Source organism: Cupressus sempervirens, chromosome 8, assembly GCF_028749045.1.
Source record: "Cupressus sempervirens isolate cs-2001-9-10 chromosome 8, ASM2874904v1, whole genome shotgun sequence".
NCBI classification, from domain to species: Eukaryota; Viridiplantae; Streptophyta; class Pinopsida; order Cupressales; family Cupressaceae; genus Cupressus; species Cupressus sempervirens.
In genome coordinates, this window is record NC_143125.1 from 531,034,028 (window position 1) to 531,049,172 (window position 15,145).

Sequence of the window (15,145 nt, forward strand, 5' to 3'; positions counted from 1 at the left end):
ATCTATGCTATTGCCTCATCGTATAACCTCTTTGCATAATCACCTTCTATGAATCAAATGATCGCAAAAATGAATGAATCATTCATGATTTTATACTCCTTACTCTATACTGAGAGCTTCTTCTTTACTAGCTGAGGGTAGATAATGTATGGCCAAACATTAGGATCCTACATATTGCCCCTTTTGCACAAATTGAGGTAGTTTTTCACCCTTTTTGCTAGGATATAGACCATGTAAGAAGTCATATAGAACTTCTTGTCTTTAACTAACCCCAATTGGTCAAATAGGTTCTCACTCAATGTGGTGGCCCAATCTAGTGGCATCTTTGCCATCTTAATTGTCTCAATGAAATTGACCATAAAAGCATTGAGGTGGCCATTTGTTGGTAGATCCATGACTCTGCTCAAAAGAGTGATGGAATAGCCAATATCCTCCTTCATATATCCCTTAGTCATGTCCACCTTTCCTATGACCATACCTAAAGGAGTGTTCTCAATGAGATATGAGGATTAGATGATTTCAGATGCTTCTTTCGGGTGGCCCCTGTACCATCTCTCTGTTACTTCATAGGAGAGTTTGATGAATTTTTCTACCCTCAGGAGGTGGAAGACCCTCTCAATGTTGTCAACTCAGAGCTCCAAGAACACTTCTCCTATCATGCTCTTAACTACTCTCTCTTTAGGAATAAAATGTTGAGCCAGTTTCATAAATGATTGCACTGATACAGGATGCGAAGCTGAGCTTAGGAACCTAGAATAGATCAAGGCGAATACTAAAGCTAATCTTTCAATGGGTTTGTTGTAGAGCCTAAGGAACTCTCCCAAGTCAGTATATCCCAAATCAGTGCCTTTGATTTCTGCATGATCATCATGGAATCTCAATTTTTATGGTACACCTTGGAATTTGAATACAACTGGTTTGGGTGTCATTTTCTCTCTAGATGTGGATGCCATAATATCTGCATGACACAAGAAAATTTTTTTATTAGTTTGGAATAATGAAAACTTAGAAATAAAAATGCAATAGTCAATTATTTATGAACAATTAAAAATAAAATGCTCAATTTTAGTGCCTTTTAATCATACAATTTTTTTTAAATATATATATATATATTTATATGTATATATATATATATATATATAATTTTTTTAAAAGATTATATTTTTTAAAATTTTAAAATTTATATTTTTAATATTTTTTTTAGGGTGAAGGCACAAGCGAGTGAGCGCAACATGAAGTGGAGGTGTGGTTAGGGTTTGGAGAATAGACCACACAATGCACAGAGGTAGTGATCGCACATGACACCATTTTGAAGCACTTGTGGTGGAGAGGCATAGACCATGCGGTAGGGTTTTGGAAGTTTGGCAAAGTGTGAAGCATGTGTCTGTCTCACAACATGCGCACACAGTGATGTGATGGAGTGTTTGTAGTGCAATGTGGTGGGTGTTTGTAGCACAACATGATGCACAGATGGGTTTTGAAGGCACAGTGCAGCGCATGAGCGCATGGTGCAATATTACAATGGGTACACGGTGCCATATCACAATGGGAAAGTAGCACCAAGTGTGTGCAATGTGTTGTGTGTATGAATTCAAGCTTGAATGCACCTTATGTAAATGTAAGGGCATGGCATGCAAAGAAATCTGAAGTTATTCAAACACAATGTCAAAGAAAATAGTGATGAAGTCTGTTGGGGGAGGGGAGTTTTATAATTGCACCCACCCCTAGGGTACACGACATGCCCCTACTTGTGCACAGGTGTGCACTGCACACCACCCCCAGTGCATCATATGTAGTGCACAGGTGTGCTTCATTATTTTTATTTTTATTTTATTTTTTTGAATTTTATAATTTTTTTTAAAAAATTGATGGTATTTTATATTTTTTTAATTTTTTAATTTCTTGATTGTTTAATTTTTACTTTTTGACTCTTTAAAATTTTTTTGGATCCCAAATTATGAGTTTGGGGATTCGAAAAAAAGTAGGGGGTCCCCATTCATAGTAGGGAATGGGGCGCACATTGTGGGACCACAACAAATGGTTACAGAGTCTTATTGACTATCTTTCTCTTCTTATGGAAGACTGATGTCTGGCATATTAACATTTTTTTCCTCTTGTGTGCCTTCCCTTGTTGTTTCTTCCTTCTCTTTTACTACTTTTGTGGTCAACCCATAGATTGATTTCCAAAGTAATGTACTTTGGGTTACCACCTCTTCGACTTGATTCCTTAAAATTTAAAAAGCCCTATATTTTGGAGCAAATCTGTCTTTATACTTTTCTATAGATTTTGCAATTTTCCTCTTATTTAGAGTAGACATAACTTATGCTAATGTAATCTTCCTTATCTCCCTTTTAATCATTGTATTGAATTTCCATTTTTGTTCTACACACTCATACAAGCTTTTAGGTATTGAATTGGCAATTTCTAATGGAGCAATCTTGAATGTAGCCATCATATCATATATATCCTCTTCAATATTATTTTTATCTCCATTATCTAACTTATCAAAATCAATATGTTGAAATACTAACAGATCTACATTATTCTTTACATTTTCACAAAAATTATCTATATTTGATGAGGCATTGTGGCATACCACTTTGAATTGACTCATGTCATCTAATTTTATCTTCTCCTTTTCTAATTCATCTTGAAGTTCAAAACTCTTCCTTGGTTTCTTTTCAAGCTTGCTTGGCTTTGCAAGTATCATTCTTCTTCTTGCCTTTTGATTGTGATTTTTTTTGCTAGTGTAGTGGTTTCCTAAGAACTTGACCTTGTTAAAGGTGCACTAGACTTTTGTTCATCTTTCTTTGGGGTCTTCTTAGGCTTCTTAATTTACTTATATCATTTTCTTATCTTTCTTGTTTCTTTTTTCTCTACCTTGACTTCTTCCTCGTCAAAACCTTGGTCTTCACCTAACCCTTGAGCTAATTGTAAAGGTCCTTGACCTTCTTCACCTTCGTCATCACAAAATTGATCTTCTAGTTTTTTCATCATTTTAATTTTCTTCCTATCTATGGTAACAGTCTACAAGTTGATAGTTATCATTTCCTTTGCTTCTTCATATTTACCAAATACTATAGCATTCTTATCTATGTCCTCTACTACTAACGCAATGATGGTTGCAGATGCTTCATCTACATTCACAAATTAGAGGTCCCAACCATATCACCCTAGGAATAATTGCTTATACATAATTTTAGTCAGCATCTACTAGGAAACAAACATCATTGTCATTTTTCTCCACTAGAGAGATAGGTATTCTTGATCATTTTTTCATTGACTTCTTAAAGTCTTCAAAATAATTTGTCATTACTGAGTCAAGTTTTTTTCCCAACTGATCAATGTAATCCCCTATTTTTTGGGTAATGGACTAATTGGTCTTCCATACAACTTTACCAAATGTGGGAAATGTGGTTTTCACATAGAAGAATATGCAAACAACAAGTGAGCCAAACTTACATGAAGAATTTTTGACTTTCCTGATTGCTCCAAGTTTTTTTGATAGCTGATGTAGTTGTAGCTTGGTGAAGTTGTAATTATGATCCCTTTTTTCAATCTTGTAACTGAGGTCTACTGCAATACATGGCACACTATTTAGTCGGCTAAAATGATAAAATTTATGAGCAATCACATGTAGTAAAAATGCAATAACAGGGTCTATAATAGTGCCTATGGACATTCTTCTCTTATTCCAAGTAGCTCCCGTAGCCTTTTCAATTGCTTCCTTAGCATTGCACCTCATGGTCTTGGGTTTATCCAAGATAGGATACCCTATTACCCTATGTATGATCCTCTTTTTAATTTTGATAGGACCATTCTCCAACCATAGATGATTATCATGGATTTACCTCAAAACTATATTAATCCATTTTGGCTTGAAAACCTATAAAAAACTGAAGATGATAAAGATGATATTGAAGAATTTATTACAAGAATGCTATTAAGAGGTAAAGGTAAATACAAAGGTAAATTTCCCTTGATCTGTTTCAAATGTAATGAGGTTGGTCACTATGTTTCTAAATGTCTTGACAAGAGCAAGTCTAATAGAAATGATAGAAATGACAAGAAATATTTCAAGTACAAGAAGAGTAGGGATTTCAAAGAAAAAGGAAAGAAGTCATGCTACATTATTGAAAAATATTTGACTCAAATTCTGATGACGACAAAGAAATAATTGAAATGGTCTATGTTACAATCAAGGAAGAGGCAAATACTGAAACATATGAGAATGAAACCACCCTTATTTCACATGTTGCTAAGATTGACTCGTGGATTATTAATAGTGGTTGTTCACATCACATGAATAGTAATCTAAGTAAGTTTACAAATTTATCAAAAATTTGATGATGGTGGAAATTCTAAGTTTGGTAGTGATGTTCCATACTCAGTGAAAGGTAAAGGATCATTAATGATGAATGATAAGATTAGATTTGATGGTCATATTGGGTTCACGGACTCAAATATAATATTTTAAGAATTTCTCAGTTGAATAACTGATGCAAGTGTAAAATTACTCACAAATAACATAATCGCAACTCTATAACTTATCATGGAAATATTGCACTTGCAAACTTATAACTGAATCAACAAACTAGGATAGAATTTTTCACTTGAGAAGAGATGGTCATAACTTTCACAAATGAAGAGATAAAATTAAGTCCTTTTATGAGAGATTATGCATATTAGTTAAACATGTTTTTCCAAATTTATAGCTCAAAATAATGAGTGGAATAAAAGCTATTATTCTTCTCCCAACACTACTCACATAAAGATTAGGTTCAGACCAGTCTACACTTAAATGCTCATAATTTCTTCAAATCACAATCAAATTTGACCAAACTAAAACCTAAAGAAAGCTAACTGAAACACCTTTCCAAAAATATAATTTTTATGTTTTTATATTTTCATATTAATTTATAGCAATAGAAACAATAGTCAAGTTTCTCAAAAATTACACAAAAATTAAAATAAAACTTGAAAAAAAAGTCCTCTCATTTCTATTTTGTCAAAAATATTTCCAACCCTTCCCATATATAAATAATGAGCATTACATTATATTTTAATGTCATTTAAATTCCTCTAACTATTGGATACCTCCTATGAGCTTTCACCTTCTCTCTTACATCATCTTTTTCATATTGTCACATTTTATGACAATATTTACTTACATATTTGACAACTTTTGAGTTTCTCCATTAATGACCTCCAAGACTCCTAAAAATATAAAAAATGTGATAAATAAAATATTAAAATATTATTTATATCATACTCTATGATAGTTACTTACTTTTATCGAACTTGACCATATGAACTTAAATGGACAACATTGACAACATTTTACAAATTAATTACAAGGCTTAACTTAGCCTTACATGTTGACTCAAATAGACATAAAATATATTAACAAACATTAATTTAACATTTTAGAATAGCAATGATACATTTATTTTTTATGTCCATTTTTCTAGGTGCTCCTGCACCATTCTCTTGACTTTCAAAGCTTTCCAAGTCCCTTGAAAAGGGGTAAAAAAAAGTTTATCTTCATCTTCACCTTTGGTCTCTAAATTCTCTTGCTTAAGAATATGAGATTTTCATGAAAAAATTTATGCCCTTGACAATATGATTTCTCTATCACCTACGTTGAAAAGAACATAATAGAAAATTCATGGATAAAATGAATGGGATTAGTATCAAAGTCAATCATAAATCTTGCATCTTTTCTCTCAAGTCTTCTTGGGAACTCTTCACATTTATCTTCACTTTCAACATAAATTTGATCACTCTCTTCTCTTTGTTCATCCACAACCTTGATTTCTTATTTTTCAATAGAAATCTCATCATTAGAATCATTAGTAACGGTACCATACTTTTAGTCTTCAACCATAACCATGTTATCAACACAAGTATTTTCTTCTGTAGGTTCCACTATGAGTAAAAAAGTTTGTTCATCTTCTTTCACAATTTGGAAAATGGGTTCATGATTTATCTCTTCCTTTTGAGCTGCAATCATTTCTCCCAAGGCTTGAGTTTTCTATTCCATATTCTTTAACTTTACTTTCAAGTTCATTAATTCTTCCTTTATCTCCTTCATCTCTTCTTCTTCTATCTTCCTTCTCTCTTCATTTTTCATCTTCTTTTCTTCTTCTTCTTTCCTTTTATTTTTATCATCTTTCTTATCATTTTTTGAATCCTTACCCTATATATACTTCCTAAAAAATCCTAACCCTCCAAGCAGGATTAGTTTTTCTTGTCTCGCTTAGGTTTTCTTTTTTTTTCCACTACCTAGTTTCTTGGCATCCAGGTTCTCTCTTCAACCTACAAAATACAAATACCAACCCCACAAAATTTTCATTTCCGAGACCTTTTGGGTGTTGATACCAATTTTATGAAAGTTTCAAAGGACTCAAAAATCACATAATCACAACTCCATAACTTATCATGCCAATATTGCACATTTTACAAACTTATAACCAAATCAACAAACTAGGACATAATTTTCCACTTGAGAGGAGATGATCGTAAATTTCAAAAATGAAGAGATAAAACTAATTCAAATTATAAGAGATTATAAATATCAGTTAAACACACTTTTCCAAAGTCATAGATCAAAATAATAACTGAAATAAAAGTTATTACTCTCCTCCCAAAACTACTCACATAAAAATTAGGTTCAAACTAGTCTACACTCAAATGCTCATATTTTCTTCAAATCACAATGAATGTCAACCAAAAAAAAACAAAAATAACTCAAATACCTTTTTAAAAATATAATTTTTAGGTCTATATCTTTTCATATGAATTTATACAATTAGAAACAATAGTCAAGGTTTTGGAAAATTACACTAAAAATTAACATAAAACTTGCAAAAAACAAAACTCCTTTAATTTCTATTTTTCTCAAAAATATTCCCAACCATTCCCATCTGTAAATAATGAACATTACATGATATTTTAATATCTTTTAAATTCCTCTAACTATTGGATACCTTCTATGACCTTTCACCTTCTCTCTTACATCATCTTTTTCATATTGTCACATTTTATGACAATATTTACTTACATATTTAACAACTTTTAAATTTTTCCATAAATGACCTCTAAGACTCCTAAAACTATAAAACTATGATAAATAAAATATTAAAACATTATTCCTATCACACTTTATGACATTTACATACTTTTATCAAACTTGACCATATGAACTTAAATGGACAACATTGACACAATTTTACAAATTGATTCCAAGGCTTAACTTAGCCTTACATGTTGACTCAAATAGACATAAAATATATTGAAAAGTATTAACATGAAATTTCAGAACAAAAATTAATGAGATATGTATTCTTTATGTCTATTTATCTAGGTGCTCTTGCACCAATAACTTAGGTCACAAGTTGGTATTTGAGAAAAAAGAAGGTCAAGATCTTTGATGATGGAGGTAATTTGATTGAAATAGGAATGCAAACCAAAGGTTACTTATTCTACCTTGATTCTACAATTGAGACATGTTTATTTCCTAGATTTTAGGATGTGTGGTTATTGCATAAAAGGTTATGTCATGTAAACTTTGGAAATATGGTGAAAACTAGTAAAAAGCAAAGAGCAAGAGGCTTACCAAGTTTGCAAAAATCTAAAAATGTTATGTGTAAAAAATGTTAGCTTGATAAGATGAAAAAGTATAGTTTTTTCTAGAAAGACACACACTTCAAATGATATACTAGAATTAATGTACACTAATTTATGTGGTCCAATTGGATTTGATAGTTACTATGTTGATAAATACTTTATATTGTTTGTGGATGATTATTCAAGCATGATGACTGTAATGTTCATGAAAGTGAAATAACATGATTTTGATATGTTTGAGTGGTGTAAAAAAAGAGTTGGAAAGGAAACTAGTAAATCACTAAAATGTTTAGGATCTAATAGAGGTGGTGAAATGTGTCTACTGAACTCAATAACTTTTGTGTTGAGAATGGTATTAAAAGATAGTTTCCTACACTAAGGACACCACAGTAAGATGACATTATTGAAAGGAGAAAAATATCTATCATGGATTGTCTAAGGATGCTAATGATTGAGAAGGGGGTCTCTTAGATATTCTAGAGAGAAGCAATTAGAACTAATGTTTACACTCTCATCCAATTATAATTAGAGAAAGGAATAAACAAGAAACCCTATGAGTTTTCGTATGATCATACATCGAATGTGAGTTATTTCAAAATCTTTGGAAGTAGGTGTTACATTCACAAAGATGATAGGAATGGTAAACTTGATGTTAAAGGTGATGAAGGTATATTTCTATGATATACATATAAGATAAAATCTTTCAAATGTTTGAACAAGGCTACTAACAAGAATATTGAAAGTGTGAATGTAAGATTTGGTGAGTTTGTAGAGAGAAGTGATTTGGAAATTAGGAAAGAACCTAAAGATTAAAATTAAAAAAATTATTTCTATGAAGAAGTATCTAATACTCTACTCAAGTTATAGAATAGGCCTACCAAGCATCATACAATGGCTACTAATTTTCACACATTTATACTTGAAGAGGAAGATGAACCTCTGCCGAGTGAAGAAAATATTGACAATCAAAGAACTGAACCTATATTGTCCAAATATCTGAGGAAGAATCATTCACCTAAGAAAATAATTAGAGATAGAAGTGTTGGATTACAAACAAGAAGCAAGATAAGAGATGGAACATGCTTAATAGCTGATTTTGAGCCTTGATTAGTTAAAGCCACATTGGATGATTTATGTTGGGTTGATGCAATGAATAAGAAGATTGATCGAATTGAGAATAACAATACCTTGACACTTGTACCAATACCTGCAGATAAGAATGTGAGTGGAATAAAGTGGATTTTTGTAGAAAAGTTAAATAAGAATGGAGAAGTGGTAAGAAAAGAGGCTTAAGAAGAAGGATTTGACTATGGTGAGACTTTTGCACCTATTGCAAGATTGGAAGGTGTAAGAACTCTTTTGGCTCATTCTCCCTACAATAAATTCAAGGTATATCAAATGGATGTAAATTTGTATTTTTGAATAGAATACTTGAATAGAAAGTCTACATTGAACAACCTAAAGGATTTGTTGAACCTAGAAAGAAGGACATGGTCTGCAACTTGAAAAGGACTATATGGATTGAAACAAGCCCAAGAGCATGGAATGAAAAGTTCCACTCTTATCTTATTAAGATTGGATTTGCTAAAACAAGTGAACAAATTAATACGTTTTTGAAGAAAGAATCACAAGATATAATGTTGATTATAAAATATTTGTTGATGATATAATTTTTGGATAAAATGATATGTTGAGTAAGACATTTTTTGATCAAATGAGTATTGAGATTGAAATGTCAATGTTTGGAGAGATTAAAAAAATATTGGATTACAAGTCTATCAAACACAAAATGATATTTATGTTACTCAACCCAAGTATATGATGGAAATCCTGAAACATTTGGGATGGATGAGTCTAAACTAGTCAAGAAACCTATGTTGATTGGAATAAAATTGTCAAAGGAAGATACTATTAGTGAAGTTGATGAAACGTAGTATAGATCTATGATTGAAAAGCTATAGTATGTTGTACATAGTAGACTAGATATTATCCTAGTTGTTGGAACTATTGCAAGGTTTTCATCTAATCCAAGGAAAATACATATAACTACTTTGAAAAGGATATTCAAATATCTCAAAAGAACTAAAGATTATGGCCTATGGTATAAACAAGAGGATGATTGTAATCTTGAAGTCTACACTAATATTGATTGGGCTGGTAATGTTCATGACAGAAAAAGCACAATGTGAGGCCTCACTCTAATCCACCATAGCACATCTAATACATTTTTATTTTGATACATTATGACTCGATATGTTGAGACATTGTCTAATGGATTGAATATTATTATGTTATTTAATGTCATGTGATGATTTACTTTAAGATGCTTAATCATGTTATTTAATGTTTATAAGCATGCATATTGATGGTGTAGTATAGTAAATGAATTTAGGATTAGGAATATGGTTAATACTTTAGTTATGCAATTTTTAATGATCAAATATATGTGCAAAAATGAGGGAAAAGTTAATTAAATGAAATATTGATGTTTTAATTTATGTAATTATCCAAATGAGTTTTAAATATATACATGTGATTTTTCTCAAACTACTAATGTGTGAAATGAGTGTGTAGGATTATTAGCCGAGAAATCCAATGGAGAATCTGTAATTGACCCTATGTACGATCTATGAAACCTAGGGTTGAGTCTAATGAAAAAGGTGAACCCTATTGTTTCATATTTTATTTGTGTCATAATTGGAATGTATGTATCATTCTGTAATCGTAAAGTTTTTAATGTTATGTAATAGTGATCTTATGGTGTCACTTGACACTTGTAATTTGTATATGTGTATACGCATGATAATTAGGGTTAGCCAAGTAACCTAAGACTAATTAGTTGGTAACCTAGATTAATCACCCTAATTAGGGTTCAGTGATAAGTTTACTTTCCTAGGGTTTTCATAAAGTTCAAATATTTCAAGCCAAATTAATAGGTCCTAAAATGATCCTAAAGGCCAAAATTAATGAAAACCAAGTGCCTAGGGGGTATGTGTATGGCCAAATATCCCATTTTTCCTTTAGTGTGAAAATTGAACTTCACCATGAGTTTTCCAAGTTTACACTCCACCATAAAGGTTTCCTTAATGATAAGATCAAGTAGGAAGACCCTAGAAGGCCTTAGTCAAGTCTAGAGTTGTTACAATTTTTAGGTGAGTGAGTTTAGAAGTCTATTTAATTGAAAATTTAAGGGTTGAAGAGTGTTCTCTCAATCTCTAAATTTAGAGAGAGTAAAGCTAGGATTGAAGGAGGAAGAAGGGATGGCTCTTCTCAAAATTTTAGTTTGTCATAACCATTTGTGAAGGTAGGAATCCTTCAAGTTCACATTCTTCATGTTGTATTTTTCATTTGCTTAAGTAGCTTTCTGCATGTGTGTGTATTTGTATGTATGATAAAACATATAAGGGATGGGATTGTTATGAGTTTCTTAATTGTTTTCTTTTTCGTGTTTCACATTTTGTTTTATGAGAAAAACTGTAAGGATTGTGTCTATATTACTCACCCTCAGTTAGGGTAGAAGTGGCCATGTATGGGAGGAGGGCCTTAGTTGGACTCTGAATCAATGCAGAGTAGAGGGAAAGAGTAGGGTGATATGGGCCCTTTTTCATCAATACAAACAATTTTGTATTTTGGGAATTAAGAAGTGAAAGAATGGAAGTTCTTGTGACTATTAGCCTCAGAAGGGGCATCTATTTTGTATTGTGATTGACTTCTCCTACCCTAGAAAAATCTACCTTCTTCCTAGTCCTAGTTCAATAGTGAACCTATTGTGCAAACCTAGGATGGTAGTAATTGGTTAAATGGGTCTTCATGTTGAATCTAATTGTCACCCGACCGGTTTCAGTTCTCCATGGTTACCATGATGTAATTAATAGATTTTGTAGTTGCTACCTTGATATGGAGCCTACTTGGATTTAGGGTTTTGTTTTTTTTATTCAAATTTCTTGGAGACTTCTCCTTGAGATAATAATCCTGGCATAAAATTATTATTAACCTTATTTTTGAAAATGATTATGATATTAGGTTTTCTTCCCTGGCTCTTTCTTAATGGAGTCCTTCAATCAAGTGTTTGAATTAAATGAATAAGAAGTGGCTAGCTCACATGTGTTGAAAAAAATGAGTAATTTCCTTTCATATGGCATTCTTTATAATTCAAATTTGTATGCATATGATAATACTAATTAGATACAATGATGTTACATAAGTTATGCAATTTGATTACAAACATGGATTAGAGGTAGTTTAATTTATATGGTTGGTATTTCAATTTTATTATAATAATTATTAAAGAGAAAAAAAATATTTGTATTCAAATGCATAAATATAACTTCAAAGTCTATGGTATAAATTTTCCTAGAAAGAAAATATTCCCTTTCCATGTAAACAAAATTGCTTATGAAAAAACTCAATTCTTGGTAAGAAAATGTTCCTTAAGAAAAAAATCTATCTTTTTAGAGAAAAATTTATCTCTACCTTTTGCATATAAAAATTATAGATCCTCTTTTGGAATAGAGGATATTCCTTTAAATATTCTCTTTAAAAAAACCTTGTCTTAATCCAAATAATGGTTTTGGAAAATTAAAAATGTATAAAAAAATTATATATAAAATAAATCCTACTCTAACCTATCCTAAAGCCTAGTAAGTAAACTTTATTTCATAATTCCTCCTTATCTCCAAAAAATATATATATATTGAATGCAAGTCACCTTGGAAAAAGAGTCAACCAAGAATTTAAATGCAAATGGGAAATATAGATTTAAAAGGTATCTCATACCCTCCACCTTGCCTTCCTAGATGCAGGCTTTGGTCACCAAAGGCAAACAATAAATATTGACTATACCACCCCCCTTATTGGTTTGAATCTCCTCCAATATTTTCACATGATCCTAGGTGGTCAAAGAAGGAGGGTACGAGGTCATCATGAGGAGAAGAATGTTGACAAGGATGGGTTGACATCTCCTTGATTGGTGCTCCCATCTTCTCATCCAATTGAGCCTTGGGTGGGGGGCAAGGCCCTACAAGAAAATTAGAACTCAGGCAGCACACTTGGGAAGGTGCTTATAGGCTTGGAAATTGAATAGCCACTTGCTAAGTGGCTTAGATAGTAGTTGAGTTAGGGGAAAGTATGTGGAGTTAGGAGGTAGGGGTAGGGTTAGTTAAAGTTTAGTTATTAGTTAGGTGTTAGTAATTGGTTAATTAGTGTTAGGAATAGTTAGGAGTTAGTAGTGAGTGATAGTTAATATTAGTTAATGTTAAAATAAGAAATGTGGGATTAGTTTAGAATTTGATTGTTATTTTGGTAATAATTTAAGTTACTTTTTATTTTCAATTATTATTTTGTTTAATTAGTATCATTTTAGTTAAGTTGATATAATTAGAATATAAAGATATCATGTAAGAATTAGATCTAAGAGTAGTATATGTATATTAATTAGTTTAGGTTTTGATTTATTTTATTGTAGTAGTTGCATTTAGCATTTGATAAATGTATTTTTGTATGTTCTTTTAAAAAGGGAGATTAAGAGATTATTAGTTGGGATGCTATGTTTATGATTTAAAAACTATTAATGTTTAATTATTCTTAAATCTATTTAGTCAAGTTGTAAATGATTGTTTTGAATAGAGAGGGGAATTGTAAGAAAACTTGCAAGAAATAATATAACTATTTTTACATAACCCATAATAGATCTGAAATAAATATTTAATTGAAATCCACATGCAAGAGAATAGACAACATACCCACAAAAATGTGACACAAGATATACCCTAGGTAACCCTCATTAAGGGAAAAAAACTAGCCTCTAAAAGCATCCATCACCATGTATTATTTAGCAAAAAATAACATTGCAATACAACCATGGAAGCCTTCCAAGCTATAGCCACTACTGAGCAATCCATGTGAACAAGCGTGAATCCACGCATCCCATGTCATCCTTCTAACCTTCAAAAATGCTCCCTTGGCTAACCTATCAAGTCTTGTCCCAGTCAACTCTTTCATTTTCTTTTTACCTTCTATATTCTCACACCAACAACTACCCTTGTGGCTACTTATATAGTAGCAAATCCCACAAAACCACCAAGTGGTATTACATAAACCATGTACTAAAAACCATGTGCTACCTAACCCATTGACCCCACATTTAATATTGAAAATTTACTTCTTTTCTCCAATATTAAATAATTACAGAAATATTATCATAATGTGACAATACAACTCATCAAGTATATTCCATGGCAATATTTACATGTTGCACAACCATCTAGGTGCTCCTAGATACAACATAATAAAATAAAATAATACAATATAAACAATATTATGCAATGTGTGCAATACCCATTATCTCAAAAATATCTCACTTGTTGTATACATTGCATAGGGTCAATCTATAGCCACATAGATGAATAAGGGAACAACCCCTCCTAGCACATCCACCATCATGGGTCAAAGTACATGAAGTGCTCCATCCTATTACCCACAACAAAATCAAAATATCTAGCATCTCAAACATGAATGATCTCACCTCCTATTATGCCACTACCACTGAACATACATAGAAGCCATCCAAAGAGAAAGTCACCCAACCTGTCACATTAGAAGATCATAAAATCCTATACCAACTAAAATGTCAAGCACAAAAAGACTTGATCCAAAGGTAATCACATGTATCTGTAGTTCTCAAAAATATCCATACTTGAAATATCACCCACAACAAGTGCCAAACCCATCCAACTATCCATACCTCCAAAAGTATACCAAGTGAATCTCATAACATCAACATATCCAATATGTAACTTGTAGTCACAAGCCTTAAGAGTAATACCTTCCACATATATAACAAGAAGCTCCCACTACAAAAAGATAATATCAAATCTATAACCAATCCACTCACAACATCTCAAAGAAATGAATCCATGCAGTCTTAAAGACATCCACAATACATAAACCAATAACCTACAAGAACAACTTTCATAACAAGTCTCCAATAGTCTCCCAATCTCTCCACAACCAATAGAGTTAAGAGATAAAGGAATAAATATGGCATACACAAGCACAAACTAGTGATCACAATCTCTAACCAATCTCAAATCCAATGTAAAAAAAACCAAGCATCTAGGAAGATAACCAAGACCAAAGAGAAACTATGTTGTAGATGTAAATTGTGCAAGTATGATCTCCTCATAAAACCCCAACAAGAAGCCACAACAATACTCGAACCATGTCATATAACTAATCATGGATGTAAGCCTCTCATAAAAGGATCAAACTCATAAACCATTCTTAAACCCAAGGAATATTCTAATATAAAACCATCTCCAAAAGTCAACCAGCATAACAACATATGCAAATGGAGATAACCAATGCTAAACCATCTCTCAAATGAACCCTCTAGAATTATCTCATGTACCATAGCTCAAGATCCATATCCATGAAAGATAAGCATAAATATAATGCACCTAAGAGAAATAATGAGCTATACCTCTCAAGTAGAAAACTCTTGAGTAGACAAGGAGT